General features: G+C 45.7%; 1 protein-coding gene across 1 annotated transcript in view; it reads left to right on the forward strand.

Moving 5' to 3' along the window:
• The window catches only part of LOC146782741 (extracellular calcium-sensing receptor-like), a 107,521-nt gene that overhangs the window by 16,895 nt on the left and 71,565 nt on the right, over positions 1-19,061 (forward strand). The window lies entirely within an intron of this gene.

Consider the following 19,061-nt stretch of genomic DNA (forward strand, 5'->3'; position numbering starts at 1 on the left):
AATTTTACTAGTGGGTGAAATGTCCTGTAAGAAATTGACTCCATTATGGTTAGGGCTCCCGGTTTTATGGTATTTATTTTTTTGACATTTCCATCTGTATTTATGCATATTTCTTTTTTTGCTCATTTTTTCTGTATTTATCCATTTTTATTTTCTGTATAAATGAAGCTGCAATGGGTATTTTTCCACATTTATTTAACTGATAAATGTATACTCACATTTGAATGTCCAAAATATTTCAGGAGTATATAGTGCAATTAGTGTTATCTGAAAACACTTGCATTATAGAATGGCCTAAATAACTGTAGATCTGTACTTAATTAAATTGAATTAGGAAATATATTGTCTTTTTTCATCTCCCCTCTTAGTCTGTACACCTACAGACCTGGCACTCATGATCAACAGTAGAAAAAAATCATCCAAAGAAGGCCTATTTTCCATATTTTTCTGTGTTTAAAAATAAATACAGACAGGGAAATAAATCGTTTTATGTATTTATCTGTAAAAATCAGTAAAAACGGAACACTGGGAGCCCTAATTATGATTTAGTGCATTGAAATTAGTTAGGGAGGGAAGAACATAGTAAAAGGGGAGATTATAAGGGGGTAACAGAAAATAACATAATTAATTGATAACAATGTACCAGGATGAGAACAAACAATGCTTAATAGGGTATAACAGACAACCCTGAGCTTTACAATATTTAGGTCAAAAAGAGTGTATTAAGAGTCATTGAGAAAGCAGACGATATGAGGATTATTTTTACTTCATGTTTGAAGGCAGCGTGTGGGGGATTCTGCAGACTTCTGGTGGGAGGGAGTTCCAGATCTTCAGTGCCGAGCCAAAAAAAGCTCTGAGCCTCGTTCTCTTTTTGCAAAAGGTCTGAGTTTTCAATAGGAGAGAATTTGCACTTCTTGATGGTCTACCCCCTCCTGATAGTTCTAGCTTTTGAGCCAGGTGACCGGGGGTTTTGAAGTGGAGAGCTTTATTTGTCAAACAAGCAATCTTCAGCTGAATTCTTGCTTCGTAAGGTAACCAATTTAGAGATCTTAGTGCTGGGAATATGTGTTAATTTCTTTTTGTACCCGTAATCAATCTAGCAGCGGCATTTAAGGAAGCCCTGAGTGGGGCCAAGGTGTATTTGGGGACACCACAGAGCGTAGCGCTTCCATATTCTAGCCTCTGCAGGTCCAGCGCTTGAGTCACCTGCTTGAAGTCCTATTGAGGAAGGAATGGTTTTAGAATTCTAAGAATCCTTATTTGGTGGTTAGCAGCCTTACACATCTTGCTAATATGATTCTTCATGTTCAAGTGCGAGTCCAGGGTGATTCCAAGAGCTTTGGATGAGTAAATGATATGAGGAGAGCAGTTGAAGGCAGTGAGGTGTTTCATCCTGAGGTCTATCTTGGGTGTGTGATTAGGAGGAGTTTTGAGAAGGAATTATGTTTTGACGGCATTGTGCAGGAGGTGGTTTTGAGTTAGCCAGTTTTGGGTATTCGTCAGGATGGAGTTGACTGAGGTGAAGTCTTCAGAGGGGGTGATTTTCAGGTAAAGTTGTGTGTCATCTGTATACATATGAAAAAGGATGTTCAAGGAGGTTAAAGCATTTGCTAACGGTTCCAGGAAAATGTTAAAGAGTATGGGAGAAAGGGCCCACCCTTGATGGACCCCCATAGAGATTGTGGAAGGCTGGGATAGGTATTGATTCACCTTGACTCTTTGGGATCAGTTGTGAAGGAAGGACGAGAACCATTGCAATACCAGACTGGAAAGACCCATCCTGTGTTCCAGAATGGCTAAGAGGTTGTCGTTATTAACTGTGTCGAATGCTGAGGAAAGGTCAAGGAGGATTAGGAGACAAGATTCGTTATGGTCTAACATTTTTAAAATGTCATCCATAATGTGAGAGAGCGGCAATTCCATGCTGTGACCGCTCCAATACCTAGATTGATTTTGATCCAAGAGTTTGAAATTCTCAATGTGCATGCAGAGTTGTGATTGCATGCATTTTTCTAGGAGCTTGGCCAAAGAGGGGATGTTGGAAATGGGACAAAAGTTGTTGAGATCAGATCTGTCAGTGTTAGGTTTTTTAAGAATGGGTGCAACCTGAGCTGCTTTTAGACATTCGGGAATCTTGCCTTGTGATAAAGAAGCATTGACAATCATTGTCCAAAGGGGAATAAAGGCATCCTTCATTTCTTTGAAGACAGATGGTGGCAACGGGTCGCTGACGTGATTAGAAGGGTTGATACTAAGAAGGGTTTTGTAGATATCATTTTCACTGAGGGGAGTGAACGAGCCCAAAGTGACCTTGTTCTTGGTGCTAGATCCAAGAGGCTTTAGCCTCTCAGAGAGGTCAGGATGAGCCGCAATCTCATATAATGTAAGAATGGCCTTCTTAGATTCTAGATCAATACTAATGAGTTTAGTTTTCTCCATAAAGAAAGCAGCCAGATCGCCGCATGAGGGAGTGTCATCTCCTGAGTCAAGGTGGTTGGGTACTTTTGCTGATTGTAGTATGACAATTTCAAAAAGTTTCTTAGGGTGATTTTAGGCTTGAATAAATTGGGATCTGAAGTAATCGTCCTTAGAATTCTGGATTTGTTTATTATATAAGCTCCTTACCAATCTAAGGACTTATAGATGATCCACGGAAGCTTTTGATCTCCATAAACGTTCAGCTGCCTTTAAAGCTGTGGCTTTCGGAGTTTAGGTTGTGATTGAACCAAGGTTTGGAGATTTTGGATGAGGCATTTTATTGTTTTAGAGGTGCAATGGATTCCATGATACCAGAGATAGTGGAGTTATAGTAGTCAGTGAGATTATGTATATCAATCATGTCATCTAAGGAAGAAAAGGCATGTTTGCATTCGATAGCTAAGCCTTTCATGTTAATATTCCTGAGGTCCCTTTTCCACTGTTTAGTTTTCTTCGGTTAATCACTTTTCCAGATCACCTCCCTGTTAATAAAGAATATAATGCTGTAGTGGTCGGACCAATCACAAGGGGTAATGTCTCCAATGTGACGGTATTACCTTTTGAAATGCTAAGTTCCAGAATTTCACCTTTGTTGTGACTTGGCCGGTCGCAGAAGAGGGTAGGGTCCAAAACCAATAAGAATTATTTTAGACAGATCACCGCTTGGTCATTAGGATTAGAAATCGCCAAAGAAGATTTGGGACACTGAGGGTCGTCAATGGAAGAGATAATTTCTATTAGTTGTAAAATGAAGAGGAAGTTATCACCAGGGGGTGGTAGAAAGTATGAAGTTTGCAAACCGGGATGGGATTACTAGAGATTTTGAGGCAAAGGTATTTGACTGCGGGTGGGTTGGAGGTCTCAATGTGGGAAACAGATAGTGTAACCCTGTGTATACAAGCTAATCCACCGCCCTGCTTCTTAGATCTATCTACATGGATTATGTCATGACTAGACGATAATACGAGGTCTAAGACAGGGGTGGAGAAAGGATTTAGTCATGTTTCCGTGAGGAGGATGATATCTAGTTCATTGTTTTGGATGAGGTCAAAGATATCAGAGGCATGTTTGCAGGCTGATCTACAATTGAGTAGTGCGCATTTCAGACCTATAGGCGGGTGTGATGTGGGCGTCTGAGTGAAGGTCACTTGCTTGAGGTTGTGGCTGTTTTCGGCTCTATGGTTGTCGAAGGGTTCCCTGTCAGGGTTGGCTTGAATGGCCTGAATTTGGTCCATAGAGATCTTGTCAGTATCTAGAGTGATTGAGTATGAAAGGAGTCGGTCCTGTATATCACTGGTCGCAAGCTCGACCATCATTCTTCGAGGGTGGGAGGGTATAATAGCGTGGGGTAAGGTATTAAAGATAAGGTGCAAAGAGTGCTTGTCAAGGTCAGTGGGTGCGCTGGCGGGGACAGTGGCCAGCTTTCCTAAGGAAATTAGAGAACTGAAGAAGGGTAGATGATCAAGTGAGAGAGCTTTCAATTCAAGGAGTTTGTGGGAGAGAAGGTGCACCTGGAGAGATAACTTGTCCAGACGTGCAGCCAGGTCTGAATGTTGGTTCAGGGATAGAAGCTGAGGGGAGAGATCCGGGGAAGAGGGGGAGCTCAAAGGATGTCAGTAAGAGGTGAGGTGGTAATGCAAAAGCCCAGGGGAGGGGATGCATCCTTAAAATCTTGCAGAATCCCTGCTCGATGTGAAGGAGTGGCAGGGGGAGGAAGAAGGGTGAAGGACCAGTTGTGTTGTGGATGTGCTCATAGGGAGGTTGAGTGTGTTAGGATAAGAAGAGACCAATGAGGGCTATCTTTTTTGCTCCGTTGGCAGAGAAGGCAGAGATAGTGAGACCCTGGATGAGAGAGCATCCACAGAGGGAAGAGGGGGTAAGTATTGAGAGGGCATCATGAATAAGGAAGTGCCGAGAATCTGGTTGCGATCGGCAAGATGTATGACACATTAGTTCCTCCAACCAGATGTGTTGATGGTTGATTGAAGTGCAATTTTACTGTAGGGGATTGACTCTCACTAAAATCTGCTATGGCATGAATATCATTTTGAAAACTTGAATTATTCCCTGCAGTGGATGGAGGTGAGCTGGATCTCAAACAGTTTGAAATTCAATGAATTGTATCTAGATATAGTAACCAACGAGAACAAAAAATCTTGAGTGCTTTTCTCTATTTTTTATTTCTGCTTTAGTGTTACACAGGTGGTTCTCTGGCAATTGAACCTCAGGTTTTTGGTGCCACAGCATTAAATTATTCGGTCTTGGGCATGTGCAATGGGGTAGGACCATTAGTGTCAAATTTGTTAAGTAAACATAAACAAATGCAAAATATTTAACACCAGCAAAACTGAGTAATGTCACTTCAAGTTTTAGCAAAAGTAGTGTTACAATTTAGAGGGTTTTGATTTACTATTCTCACTCCAACTTGACAAAAACATGGAAAGTTTTGAACTTTATAGTGGTTACATTTACTAATCCCACTGCAATGTTTGCAATAGTAGGGGAAGTGGTGGACTTTGGAGGGGTGACATTTACTATTCAGACTCAAATGTATGCAACAGTAGAGAAAGTGTTGGACTTTGGAGGGTTAGATTGACTATTTCCACTCCAACACAAGGACAATCATGGAAATTGGCAGATTTTGTAGAGGTTAGATATACTAGTCCTACTCTAATCTACACAACATTAAAGAAAATATAGTAATTATGAAGGGTTACATATACCATTTTCCCTCCTATTTTTTTTTTTTTAAATAACTAGAAAAACACAATTACAATATTGAGAAAATAGAAATATAATATATGAATACATAAAATGTAATGTATGTAAATAATGAGAATATATTCAAAACTAACTTGAGAACTAAAAAGAGAAAATACATTTAAAACAAATACACATTCGTCCATACTACACAAGCATTACAAAAACCAAGTATAAATAACACAAAAAGGACATTTAAATAGTAAATAAATAATATGTTTAAAATACATTTCACGAATGTAATCATTACACACATATATAACTATTAGTTAAAATACAACACAAACATCATTTAAAAATAATAAATTAAACAATTAAACAATTTGCATAATTCATTTCAAACAAATACTTAACAGAAAACATATTTGTAAACAGTTCACACCCTATTCCCCTGCAAACCAACCACCCACTACTATACTAATCTAAATTGGTAATTCAATTATGCAAATATATTTTGCACATACAAAAATTACAAAATGCACTTAAATATTTGAAATGCGAATTGTTAAAATAACTATTTTATATAATTTATTGCCACATACTTATGTAATTTATATGAAAAGGAACATAATTTGTATTCAAATAACATCCACCACCCCTTAAAAACTTAAATCCCATAGTAAATTAGATATTAGTAATTAAACAATAAAGAAAAAAATTAAGTTACAAATCACAAAATGCACTTAAATAATTTAAATAACAATTAATCAATTAAATAGTTTGCATAATTAATTATCATTTAAATATTTAATTAGCATATACATTATAATTAAAAAACTATTATTTATACTTCAAATACCGTTATACCATATTTTCCTACAAATCCAACAACTTGCCACCACAATATAAATTACTAATTACATTTTGTAACATTTAGATTACTCAAATTATGTTTAAATAAAATAAAACAACTGCAATAATATTGCTTAGACCTAAAATGTATGTAAGATCTAAATATATTCATTTCATTTAAAAACTTAGGGCCAGATATTCAACGAGAATTAGTATGCGCAAACCCGTTTGTGCATGCTAATTCTGATAGGGCCATGTACAATCACTATTTTGCAAGTCAAAAATAATTTGCGACACGCAAAATAGTGTTTTGCGACTCTTTATTAGGAAGGGGCGCTCCCTTCCTAGTAGCAAATCACAAGCCATGTACCAATGTTTTGCAACCGCAATTGCGGTCGCAAATCACTCGCAAATTACCACCCTCTTCAGTAGGGTGGTAATGCAGTTGCAACCGGGAAGGGGTCCCCAGGGGACACTTTTCCCTTTGGGACTGGCTTAAAATACTTTTTCAATGGGCAGGCAGTGGTCCCAGGGACCACTACCTACCCTCAAAAAAACGCTTTACTTTTCTTTTTTTAAATGAATCCCGTTTCCTTTAAGGAAAATAGGCTGCATTTTAAAAAAAAGACTGCTTTATTGAAAAGCAGTCCCAGACATGGAGGTCTGCTGAGCCCAGCAGGCCACCATCCCTGGGAGGGCCAGCCATTCCCAATGGGGTCGCAAATTGCGAGTGGCTCATTAACCCTTTCTCTGCTAGGCCTTTCCCCCCCCGTGCTAAGCCTTTTTTGCGCTTAGGCCCCTGTAACTTTTTGACCACATAAGGTATCCATGCCAAATTTGCGTTCTTTTTTCCAACATCATGGGGATTCTAAAGGGTTTGTGGATTCCCCTGGAGGGGACTCAGAAAGTAGCCAAAATACAGATACATTTGGTTTTTTGGGGGAAAAATGCGAAAAAAGGGCTACAGATGAAAGCGTCTGTTTTTTTCCCTGCAAATGGTATCAAAAAAGGGGTTGTGGTGCTGAAATCACCATCTTCCCAGCTTTCAGGGACAAGCAGACTTTTGTCAGAAAACCAACATTTTTTACACCGTTTTGGCATTTGTCTGGGACATTGCCTATTTTTGCTTTTTTTTGTGCTTTCATCCTCCTTCCAGTTAATGGTAGAAATGGGTATGAAAGCAATAAAGGATCCAGGAAAGCTATACATTTTGGAAAAGTAGACCAAATTCTGAATTTAGCAAGGGGTCATTTGTGTGGATCCTTCAAGGTTTCTTTATAGAAAATAACAGTTAAATATAGGGAAAATTGAAAATTAGTTGAAAAAAACAGCCTTTTGTGTCAACGTTTTCACATGTAACTTCTTCTAATTATGACACCTCTTTGAAAGCAATATACTGTTACATCTGCTGGACCTCCATGGTTGTGGGGATATATAGGACTTGTAGGTTCACCAAGAACTCGACGAGCCAAAAACTGAGCAAACTTGCAATGGTTTATTATGTACTGGGTATATAGCAAATATTCTGGGGAAATGTGTATATGGAAAAATCGGTATGAAAGACACCTATGTATTTCTGAAATGGGAACAAAATATAGAGTTTAGAAACAGTAGATATTTGCACATTTCCGAAATTGGGAATACTCATACTAGCATGAGAATTATCGATCAATTTTCAAAATTACTTTTTTTACACATTGTCTGCAGAAATGCATCGAAACTCAATAGGTAATAACTGTTACTTTACACATCTGAATTACCCTAAGTATCCCGATAAAAATGGTACCTCACTTGTGTGAGTAGGCTTAGTGCCCATGACAGGAAACGGCTCACAACGCAACGTGAACACACCACATTTTCACAATGAAAAATTACCCTTTTTTTGCAAAGTACCTAGCTGTAGTTTTTTAACCCTAGCTCTGCTGGCACCTAGGGAAACCTAGTAAACCTATACATTTTTGAAAACTAGACACCCAGGACAATCCAGGATTGGGTGACTTGACTGCCTCTCACCAGGTTCTGTTACCCAGAATCCATTGCAAACCTAAACAATTGTCCAAAAAAACAAATTTTCCTCACATTTCTGTGGTGGAGAGTTCTGGAATCTGCTTGGATTCACAAATTATCACCCACTCCGCGTTCCCCAAAGTCTTCCAAGAAAAAATGTACCTCACTTGTGTGGGTAGGTCAAGTGCCCGCGACAGGAAACGGAGCAAAATGCAACGTGGACACACCACAATTTTACGGTGAAAAATGACCCTTTTTTGGCAAAGTACCTAGCTGTATTTTTTTAACCCTAGCTCTGCCGGCAACTAGGGAAACCTAGCAAACCTATACATTTTTTAACACTAGACCCCCAGGGAAAATCAGGATGGGGTGACTTGACTGCCTCTCACCAGGTTCTGTTACCCAGAATTGCTTGCAAACCTAAAAAGTTGTCAGAAAAACACATTTTCCTCACATTTCTGTGGTGGAAAGTTCTGGAATCTGCATGGATCCACAAAGTTCCACTCACCCCGCATTCCCCTAAGTCTTCCGAGAAAAATGGTACCTCACTTGTGTGGGTAGGTCTAGTGCCCGTGACAGGAAATGGCGCAAAATAAATGTTTAGGTTTGCAAATGATTGTAGGTAACAGAACCTGGTGAGAGCCAGTCAAGTCACCCCATCCTGGATTCCCTTGGGTGTCTAGTTTTCAAAAATGTAGGGGTTTGCTAGGTTTCCCTACGTGCCAGATGCGCTAGGGTCCAAAATCCACAGGTAGGCACATTGCTAAAAAAAAGTCTGAGCCTAGTGGGCTTTCTGCTGCACTGGGGGGGAATTGGGGGAGGGGGGTTCATCCCGATAGGCCTCCAAGGGGGGCAGAAAGACTGTGGATATTTTTTGTGGGGGTGGGGGCATTGATATGACCAATTTGGGCAGGCCCCACCCCCACGCATGAAAAAAGCCTGCGTAATCGCTGGCGTCTAGTGGGCTTTCCGCCCCCCCAGGGGGCAGATCAGGGGCCAAAACCCCATCTGCCCTCCCGAGGGGCAGAAAGACTGGAATTTCTCTGTGGGTGAGGTGGGGTGGGGGTATTTTCATGCCCATTTTGGGCAGCCCCTACCCCTACATGGATAAAACCAAAAAATCTAGTGGGCTTATTGTGCCCCGGGGGGGCCAGATTGGGGGCTACATCTCCCATCTGCCTCCTGGAGAAAGACTGTCATTTTTGTGGGGGGGGGATGGGGCCATTGGCATGCCTGTTTTGGGCAGCCTGCACCCTAAAATAAAATGCGCCAAAAAAAATCCCTGGTGCTTAGTGGCCTTTCTGCCCCTCCAGGTGTGGGCAGATTGGGGGGTACTGCCCCCATCTGTCCCTCGGGGGCAGAAAGGCTGTAATGGTGTGGCGGGGCATTGGCATACCCATTTTGGGCAGGCCCACCCTAAAAACAAATGCGCAAAAAAAAATCCCTGTTGTCAAGTGGGCTTTCAGTCCCTGGGGGCAGATTGGGGGCTATTGCCCTATCTGCCGCCCAGGGGGTGCAGAAAGGCTGTAATGGTGGTGTGGGTGGGGGCATTGGCATGCACGTTTCAGGCAGCCCCCACCCTAAATAAAATTGCGCTAAAAAATCCCTGGTGTCAAGTGGGCTTTCCGCCCCCCGGTAGGGGCAGATAAGGGTCCAATGCCCCATCTGCCCCCCAGGGGAGGCAGAAAGGCTGTAATGGTGGTGGGTGGGAGGGGGCATTGGCATGCCTGTTTCAGGCAGCCCCAACCCTAAAAAAATTCAAAAACAAATCCCTGGTGTTTAGTGGGCTTTCTGCCCCCCCAGGGGACAGATTGGGGCCTACTGCCCCCATCTGCCCCCCTGGGGGGCAGAAAGACTGTAATGATTGCGGGGGGGGGCATGCCCATTTTGGGCAGCCCCCACCCTTATTTTTACATGCTAAAAATGTCCCTGGTGTCTAGTGGGCTTTTTGCCCCCCCCCACAGGGGGGCAGATTGGGGCTACTGCCCCTATCTGCCCCCCAGGAGGGCAAAAAGACTAAATTGTGCCAAATTGAATTGGGGGAGCAAAGGCCCTTGCCCAAGGGGCCGCTCCCCCCTCCCTGGTGTCTAGTGGGTGGATGCCTGCTTGGGGATCGCATCTGCCTCCCGGGGTGGCAGAAAGACTGTCATTTTTGTGGGGGGGATGGGGCATTGGCGTGCCTGTTTCGGGTAGCCCGCACCCTAAAACAAATTGTGCAAATAAAATCCCTGGTGTTTAGAGGCCTTTCTGCCCGTATGGGGGAGCATATTGGGGGCCACTGCCGGGGGGGGCAGAAAGGCTGTAATGGTGGTGGGGGCTGGGGGCATTGGCATGCTCATTTTGGGCAGCCCCCACCCTAAAAACAAATGCGCAAAAAAAAACTGGCATCAAGTAGGCTTTCTGCCCCCCTGGGGGGCAGAAAGGCTGTAATGGTGGCTGGGGGGTGGGCCCATTGGCATGCCCGTTTTGGGAAGCCCCCACCCTAAAACATATTGTGCAAAATAAAATCCCTGGCATTTAGTGGGTTTTCTGCCCCCCGGGGGGGGCAGATAGGGGGCTACTGCCCCATTGGCCCCCCCAGGGGGGGCATTAAGGCTGTAATGGTGGTGGGGAAGAGAGGGCATTGGCGTGCCCATTTTGGGCAGCCCCCACCCTAAATAAAATTGTGCAAAAAAAAATCCCTGGCGTCAAGTGGGCTTTCCGCCCCCTGGAATGGGCAGATTAGGGGCCCTCCTGTGGAGATCCCCAAACAGGGATCCACTGACGAGGGGTACCATTGGAAAGGGGAGATTCTCCTCTTTCCAACAATATCCCTCCCATCTTTCTGCGTCCTCAGGGGGCTGAGATAGCCCCCTGGGCACGTAGAAAGGGAAACTGAAATGAACCTCTTGGCTCATTTCAGTTTCGGTTTCACTGAAATGACGTCAGCGCGACGTGCGCGACGATCGTCATTTCAGGGAAACCAGGGGGGGCCTCTGGAGCTGGGGAAGCTCATCACCAACGCCCAAGGCTCTTTTGGTGTAAAGGGAATCCCTCTGGTGCCCGCACCAGAGGGATTTCCGGGGCGATGTTTCATGATGGCCTGGAGCTGTCATGAGCACACGCCCACTGTTCATCATGACGGCTCCAGGCCATCATGAGCACCGAAAGGGATAATATTCATGAGCCTCGCATTTTGCAACCCCATTGGGGATCACTAACAGTGTCTCTGACACAGTTGTACATTCAAAATTGTGACTCGCAACTTGCGTCTCGCAATTGAGCACAAAATGCAAGTCGCAATTTGGAATGGTCGTACATCTGGCCCAATATTTACTACTAGTATATTAACCCCTTCCATGCGCAGGATGGCTGGAAGCCGTTGTGCGCCACAGTGCTTGTGTGCGCAGGACGGCTCCCGGTCGTTCCCACAAATGGCACTTGAAATTCCTCTGGTGTAGGCACCAGAAGGATTTCTTTTTCCCCAGAACAGTCTTGGGAGCTGGAAAGAGCTGTTTCTTTGGTTTCTATGAAATGACAATCAGTGCGCATGTCGTGCTGATGTCATTTCATAGAAACAAAAACTGAAATGAGCTGGTAGGCTCATTTCAGTTTCACTTTCTACGTACCCAGGGGGCTATCTCAGCCCCCCGAGCACGTAGAAAGATAGGAGAGGTATAATTGGACAGGGTAATCTCCCCTTTCTAATGGTACCCCTCCCTAGTGCATCCCTGCTTAGGAGGGCAATCCCCAAGCAAGGATCCACCCAGTAGACACCAGGGAGCGGGAGCGGCCCCTTGGGCAAGGGCCTTTGCTCCCCCAATTATTCTTTGGAAAATTCAATCTTTCTGCTCCCCCGGGGGGTGGGGCAGAATGCCCACTAGATCCAGGGATTTTATTCTATTGCTATAAGGGTGAGGGCTGCCCAAGATGGGCATGACAATTCCCCAATCCCGCAGTAAAATTCCAGTCTTTCTGCCCTCCCTGGGGGGCAGATGGGGCAGCATTCTCCAATCTTCCCCCGCCAGGGAGTCAGAAAGCCCACTAGAAGCCAGGGCTTCCTAAGATGGGCATGCCAATGCCACCACCACCCCCAAAAATGGCATTCTTTCTGCCTTCTCAAGAGGCCAGATGGGGGCAGTAGCCCTGGGGCAAAAAAGCCCAATAGGCACCAAGCATTATAATTTTTTGATATATAGTGGTGGGGGCTGCCCAGTATGGGCATTTCTTCAATGCCCCCATCCCAAAAACAATAACCACAGTCTTTCAACCCCCTGGGATGCATATGGGGGCAATATCCCCTTATCTGACCCCCGGGGGGACAGAAAGCCCACTAGGCATCGGGAAATATATATTTTTCAATTCTGGGGTGAAGTCAGTCCAAAATGGGCATGTCAATACTCGGTAATCACACAGGAGGCACTGTTCCGTGGTGAGTGTGGTCGAAGGACAACCTACACATACAATAGGGTCAGGGGTGGGAAAAATGGAGAAGTTAGGTCAGGGACTTGGTACTTGAGGTGGGGAGAGGCATAAGTTGTCTATTGTTGCCCTCACACACCCCGAAGGATGTCATGCTTCATCATCGGGCAGTTGCTCCTCGTCGGGCCGGCGGTGCAATGCCCTACGGGTCCCCCGAGGGGTCTCTTTAGCGGAGATTTTTTAGAGAACTGCCGATGGGTGCATGTGGGTATGTGGAAACAAGTACCAAATGAGAAGTGAAGGTAGTGCGTGCAGTGTAAGTAAAAAATACCTAAGGGTTACCAAACACAGAGGAGTTATTTAATAAAAAGGTGCCCTTGGTAAAGTAAAAAACCCGTAGGTTAACAGTTACCAGTAGAGACGTAATGTGTCTGGGTAACTAAGCTAAGGTCGACATGTTTCACGCCTTGGGTGGTCAGTAAGATCCTTGGTGTTTCATCAGGACCAGGGGTGATGGTGATGTGAGGTGAGTGCACAAACTTATTAACGTGTGAAGGGTACCATTAGCCCTCTCACCGATCAAAAGAGGGGGGTGGGGGGTGCCTCCTACACAAATAGTGTGTGGCTCTGGAGTCAGTTATGCCCCCTCTGATCGCGACCTAAAACACAAAGAAAAAGAAAACAGGAACAAAAAAAGAGGGGAGAAAGAGAGTTTAAAAACAGAAATACCGCTCCTGCTGGCACATGTGGAGCATCAGTGTGTCAGCATTCTGTACGCGCAGCCAGCAGACAGTAACTTACATACACGAGAAGAGACATGGACATGCCAGGTTCAGTTCTGGTTCAATAAAAGTATGGTGTGTTCCGTGTCAGCTCCAGGCAGGGGTATGGAAAGGGGGGGGTGCCCTAGAATCCAAAGCGGAGCGTACGAGTGGGTTGAGTAGGCATCCCAAATCACAAAACCCCTGGCCGTTGACATGACAGTGGGTCAATACCACGTATGACCAGTAGCGATCTAAAAAACACACTCTGATCGAGGAGGTCGTGCTTAATGATCCATACTTCCTCAGTCAAAGAACACCCAGGGAAGCGTAAGGTGCGGGCTTACGTAAATGCGGAGGAAAAGTTACTCCTTGAGTCTAGCGGCGTTGGATGCCCACACCTTCTTGGGCTGCCGATGTGCAGTCCAGGGTATCGTAATGGTAGGACCGGGGGAGGGGTGGGAGAAAAAGGAGAGGCATATGCGTAGCACAGCATTAGAGGCATAGGGCACAGAAATTCGTAGTCGAGACTTACTTCAGAAATGTCTGCGAGCAGCGGTCTCGATGTATACTCACGGATTACTCAGGTGTCGGCTCTGGAAACCTGCCCCATCCAGACGCAAGCTCGTAGGTAAGCTCAAGAGTGGAGTTCGCTGTACTTAAAGTGTAGAGACAGGGCGTGTGGGGAGGTCCCTATTTCCGGTGCAGCGCGTCATTCTCAGTCAGCAGGGGGAGAAGTGCCCACGCGCGCATGCGTATAGTGTCAAATTGTCGAAGTGCGCATGCGTGGTGTGACGGTTTACATATGGGAGTGGTTGGGAGATCTTCAGCTCTCATCGAATAGGTCTGGGAATTTACGCGCTAATAAAGATATGAACAGGGTGCCCGGTTATTGATGGATCGTCATGATGAGGGTTACTAGTTAATCCGCTCACGTGTAAAAAATAGACACTGTGTGGGTGAGGAAAAAGACCACATGTCTAATAAATGATAAGTAGGTAAGTGCTGTGAGAGTCAGCACGTGCCGTTAACCGAGAAATGCCTCTTTGTCTCATCAGGCATCAGGCAAAGAAACTGATCAATCTTGAACTAGGACTTGGATTTGTCCCCACCCCTAAAGAGGACAACTTTAGGCTCAATGAAGAACTTCATCAACTCTTTCGCAAAGTGAGACTGAGGGCCTTCTTCAAGGATACTGCCGCACTAGAACAGGATGACAAAGGACTGAGACCACCCTCCAGGTTTACCCCTACAACTGGTATGGTCCCTCATGATGTCCTCACCTTTGAGAAGGCATGTAGGGTGACGCTGACTCAGCTCCTCACCTGGCTTTGCACTCAACTCTGCAAGCAAGGGGGTGGGGGTGCGACTCGCCCTGTCTCCGTAAATGGAGAATGCCCCTGGTGATGGAAGGAATAAAAGAAAAGGCAGTTGCCCGGGTCTGTGTGATGCTGATGCCAGCCAAGCTTGCACTTCCACGCTGCCTATCCCAGCAGGGATCTTTCTTTCCTCAGCGCATGTCTCCCTCACCAGGCAGCGTTGTCGATCTCCACACTTCTTCCAGGGAGCTCAGCCCATGGACAGGCCTACGATTCTGCCTGACTTCCAGCAGAGGAAGTCAGTGTCCTCGCTCTCGGTGGAGACGCAGTGGGTGAGAGCCTGCGAGGCTTGGCTCACAGTCAGGCACAGCCCCAGCCTGGCTTCCGGCTTCCCCACTGCGCGCTGGTTGCCGGATTACGACTAACTAACGAGCGGCCGCTCTCAGATGGCAGCTCTTTTCAGACCAAATTTAGATGACTTCTCCTGCACTGAAGGGAAACTTGACGCTCCTGCACTGAAGGGAAACTTGACGCGCTCATCCTGCACTGCTCTCAGATTTCGAGCCTTGAAATGGGGAGGGTGCCCACCACACTAGTCAGGGGGGCGCAGATATGCACATGGCTGCTCCTCCTTCTCCAAGAAACTCAAGGCTTCCCCTGCTCTCCAGGTCACCAAGACAGAGCGCTCTGCCTGTCTCCAGCAGGGAGACCCAGAGAGGGGACTCGGAGGGCTCCTAAGCACGGAGCAGTCCCCAGGAGCAGAAATGTAGGCCCAGGGAGGGCAGCACACAGGATTCCAGCAGAGGGGTGCTCCCTCCAGCTCCCCCAATAGGCAGCAGGTCACTCCATGTGGCGGTTCCTCCTGGCCATCTGGCAGCCTACCGGCAGCAGGTCCAAAGTAAGCACAAAGCAGTCCACAACACATGGGGTCACAGCCCCAATATTTATACTCCATTTGTCTTTGTTCGGCCCTGGTACAGGGCTTGGGGATCCAGTCCCAACCGGTTCTGGGGGGTACTGAAGCACACATCACAGGGGGGCGGAGCCAACATTGATCAAGGCAGGCACAGACCTATACAGGGTCAGGGGTTATTCCTCCCACTTCTCCAAATGCAGATCTGCCTAGCCAGCCTAGCACTGACTCACCCTGCCCCTCTGGAGTCACACACCTCACCAGCCCCTGTCACTTCAGAGCCATACATGCAATACACATCAGGCAGGCACAAAGACACATAGCACACATAAATGCCAACTTCTACAAGTGGCATTGCTAAAATAGTGGTAATAAATCTGCGCACACCATTACGCAACATTTATTATTACTATTCCAAACATACCAAACTTGACCATGCTGCTCCTCTCATATCAGGAATTACCACTGAAACACTTATCAGGGCATCTCCAATGCATTCCTATGAGAGGGCAGCCTGACAGGAGTGAGAAACCAAAATGGCTGTTCGTCACTACCAAGACATGCCACCCAGTTAAGGTACATGTCCTACCTTTTACCTACAATGCACCCTGCTTATAGGGCTAGTTAGGGCCTACCTTAGGGGTGACTGACATGCAGTAAAAGGGGGTCACGGACGTGGCAACCACTTTACGTGCAACATCAGAGTGGCAGTAAACGGCGCACACAGGCCCTGGAATGGCAGAGGCCTGAGACATGTTTGAAAGGCTACTTTGGTGAGTGGTGCAAGCAGGGCCGAAAGCCCACCAGTAGCATTTAATTTACTGGCCCCGGGTATATTAGATACCACTTTATTGGGGACTGATAGGTAAATTAAATATGCCAAACATGTGTAGACCAATCTTACCATGTTTTACTGTACACACACTTTACACTGGACAGCAGTGCTAAACTGCCCAGAGTCCTAAAACCACCTAGAATCACCTTCAAGATTCTCACCCACTCACACAAAGCCTCCACAACACCGATCCAGCATACCTGAACAGCCGATTCAATATCCACGCACCTCAAAGGACCCTACAATCAGCCCAGCTCCCCTATGCCGTGGTCCCCGTGCCAGAACGAACAGATCGGGAGGCCACTCCTTCTCTTCCTCACGGCCGAAGCCTGGAACGCCCTACCGCTCCACCTCAGACAGACAACATCACTCCTCATCTTCACGAGAAACCTCAAAACTTGGCTCTTCGACAGACACCCTCCTTGATGGACTGAAACATGCACCTCCCCTCCTCCTCAGCGCCTTGAGACTCTTGCGGTGAGTAGTCGCACTTAACAAACACAATTGATTGATTGAAAACCACTAACACCAGGTCAGAAAAAAGACTAGGAGGAAGGCAAAAAGTTCAGGGTTGACCCTGCAAAAAGGGCCAAGTCCAACAGGAAACCAACCAAACTCACACATTTCTGAAAACTAGACACCAGGTGGAGTCCAGGGAGGTGTGGCTGGCATTGAACCCCCTACGTTTTACTACCCAGAATCGCGTGCAAACCTCTGTAAAAACAAAACCAATATTTTCCTCACATTTCTTTGATGGAAAGTTCTGGAATATGCGTAGAACCACAAAAATCCCCCCGCATTCCCCAAAGTCTCTCAAGAAAAATGGTACCTCACTTGTGTGGGTAGGCCTAGTGCCCGTGGCATGCAAGGGCCCTAAACGTATTGTGGAGACTTCAAAATTACCTATCATAAAACTACCTGGTTTTGCAGGGAGTATCTGGATTTTTGGCCTTGGGCTCAGCGGTCATCTAGGGAAACCTACCAAACCCACACATTTCTAAAAATTAGACACCCGTGGGGAGTCCAGTGAGGTATGGCTTGCATTGATCCCCAAGCGTTTCCCTACACAGAGTCCCCTACAAACCTTAACTTTTGCTGAAAAAATCAAATTTTCACTCACTTTTCTTTGTGGGAAAGTTGTGGGATCACTGGGCTGACACAAATTTCCTGCCACCCAGCATTCCCCCAGGTATCCCGATAAACATTATACCTTACTTGTGTGTATAGGCATAGTGGCTGCAACAGGAAGTGGCCCAAACCGTACTGTGGAGAATTCAAAATTACCTATAATAAAACGACATGGTTTTGCAGGGGGGGGACCTGAGTTTTTGGCTCCGGCTGGCGGCCATCCCTGGAAACCTACAAAACTCACACATTTCTGAAAACAGCCCTTAGGAGTACAGTGAGATATGGCTTGTGTGGACCCCCAACATTTTCTTACCCAGAATTTGCTAAAATCCTCAAATTTAGCTTAAAAAATCACTTTTCAACACAATTAAACGTGGGATCTCAAGGCTGACACAAACTTCATATTACCCAGCATTCCCCCAGATCTACAGATTCAAATGGTACCTCACTTGTGTGGGTAGGCATAGTGGCCGCAACAGGAAATGGCCCAAATCGTACTGTGGAGACTTCTAAATTACCTGTCATAAAACAACATGGTTTTGCGGGGGGGACCTGAGTTTTTGGCCCTCAGCTCGTGGCCATCCAGGGAAACCTACCAAACCCACACATTTCTGAGAACTAGACACCCTGGGGAGTCCAGTGAGGTATGGCTTGCGTGGATCCCCCAACTTTTTCAATACAATTTTGTGTGGGATCACCATTCCGGCACAAGTGAGGTATCATTTTTATTGGGAGACCTAGGGGAATGCTGGGTGGTGGGAAATATGTGTCAGCCCAGTGATTCTACAACTTTCACATTAAAAAATAGAGACATTTTTTATTTTGTCTGCAAAATATGAGGTTCGCAGGGGATTCTGAGTAGGGAAACATTGGGGGATCCATGCAAGCCATACCTTACTGGACTCCCTAGGGTCTCTGGTTTCAGAAATGTGTGGGTTTGGTAGGTTTCCCTAGATGGCCTCTGAACCCACGGCCAAAAACCCAGGTGCCCCCCTGCAAAACCAGGTTGTTTTAGGTAATTTTGAAGTCTCCACAATACGTTTAGGACCCTTGCCTGTCACAGGCACTAGGCCTACTCACACAAGTGAGGTACCATTTTTCTTCGAAGACTTTGGTGAATGCGGGGTGGGTGTAATTTTGCGGATTCACACAGATTCCAGAACTTTCCATCACAGAAATGTGAGGAAAATTTGTTTTTTTGTGACAAAGCTTGAGATTTGCAAGGGATTTTTGGTCACAGAAGCTGATGAGAGGCAGACAAGTCACCACATCGCAGATTCCCAGGGTGTCTAGTTTTTAAAAATTTAAAGGTTTGCTAGGTTTCCCTAGGTGCCGGCAGAGCTAGGGTTCAAAATCTACAGCTAGGCACTTTGGAAAAAAGAGGTCAGTTTTCACAGTAAAAATGTGGTGTGTCCACGTTGCATTTTGAGCCATTTCCTGTCGCAGTCACTAGGCCTACCCACACAAGTGAGGTACCATTTTTCTCAGAAGACTTTGAGGAATGCGGGGTGAGTTACATTTTGTGGATCCAAGAGAGCTAGGGTTCAAAATCTACAGCTTGGCACTTTGCAGATAGGTGGTCAGTATTCACTGTGAAAATGTGGTGAGTTCATGTTGCGCTCTGGGCCGTTTCGTATTGCGGGCACTAGGACTATCCACACAAGTGA

This window comes from Triturus cristatus, chromosome 12, assembly GCF_964204655.1.
Source record: "Triturus cristatus chromosome 12, aTriCri1.1, whole genome shotgun sequence".
Lineage (NCBI taxonomy): Eukaryota > Metazoa > Chordata > Amphibia > Caudata > Salamandridae > Triturus > Triturus cristatus.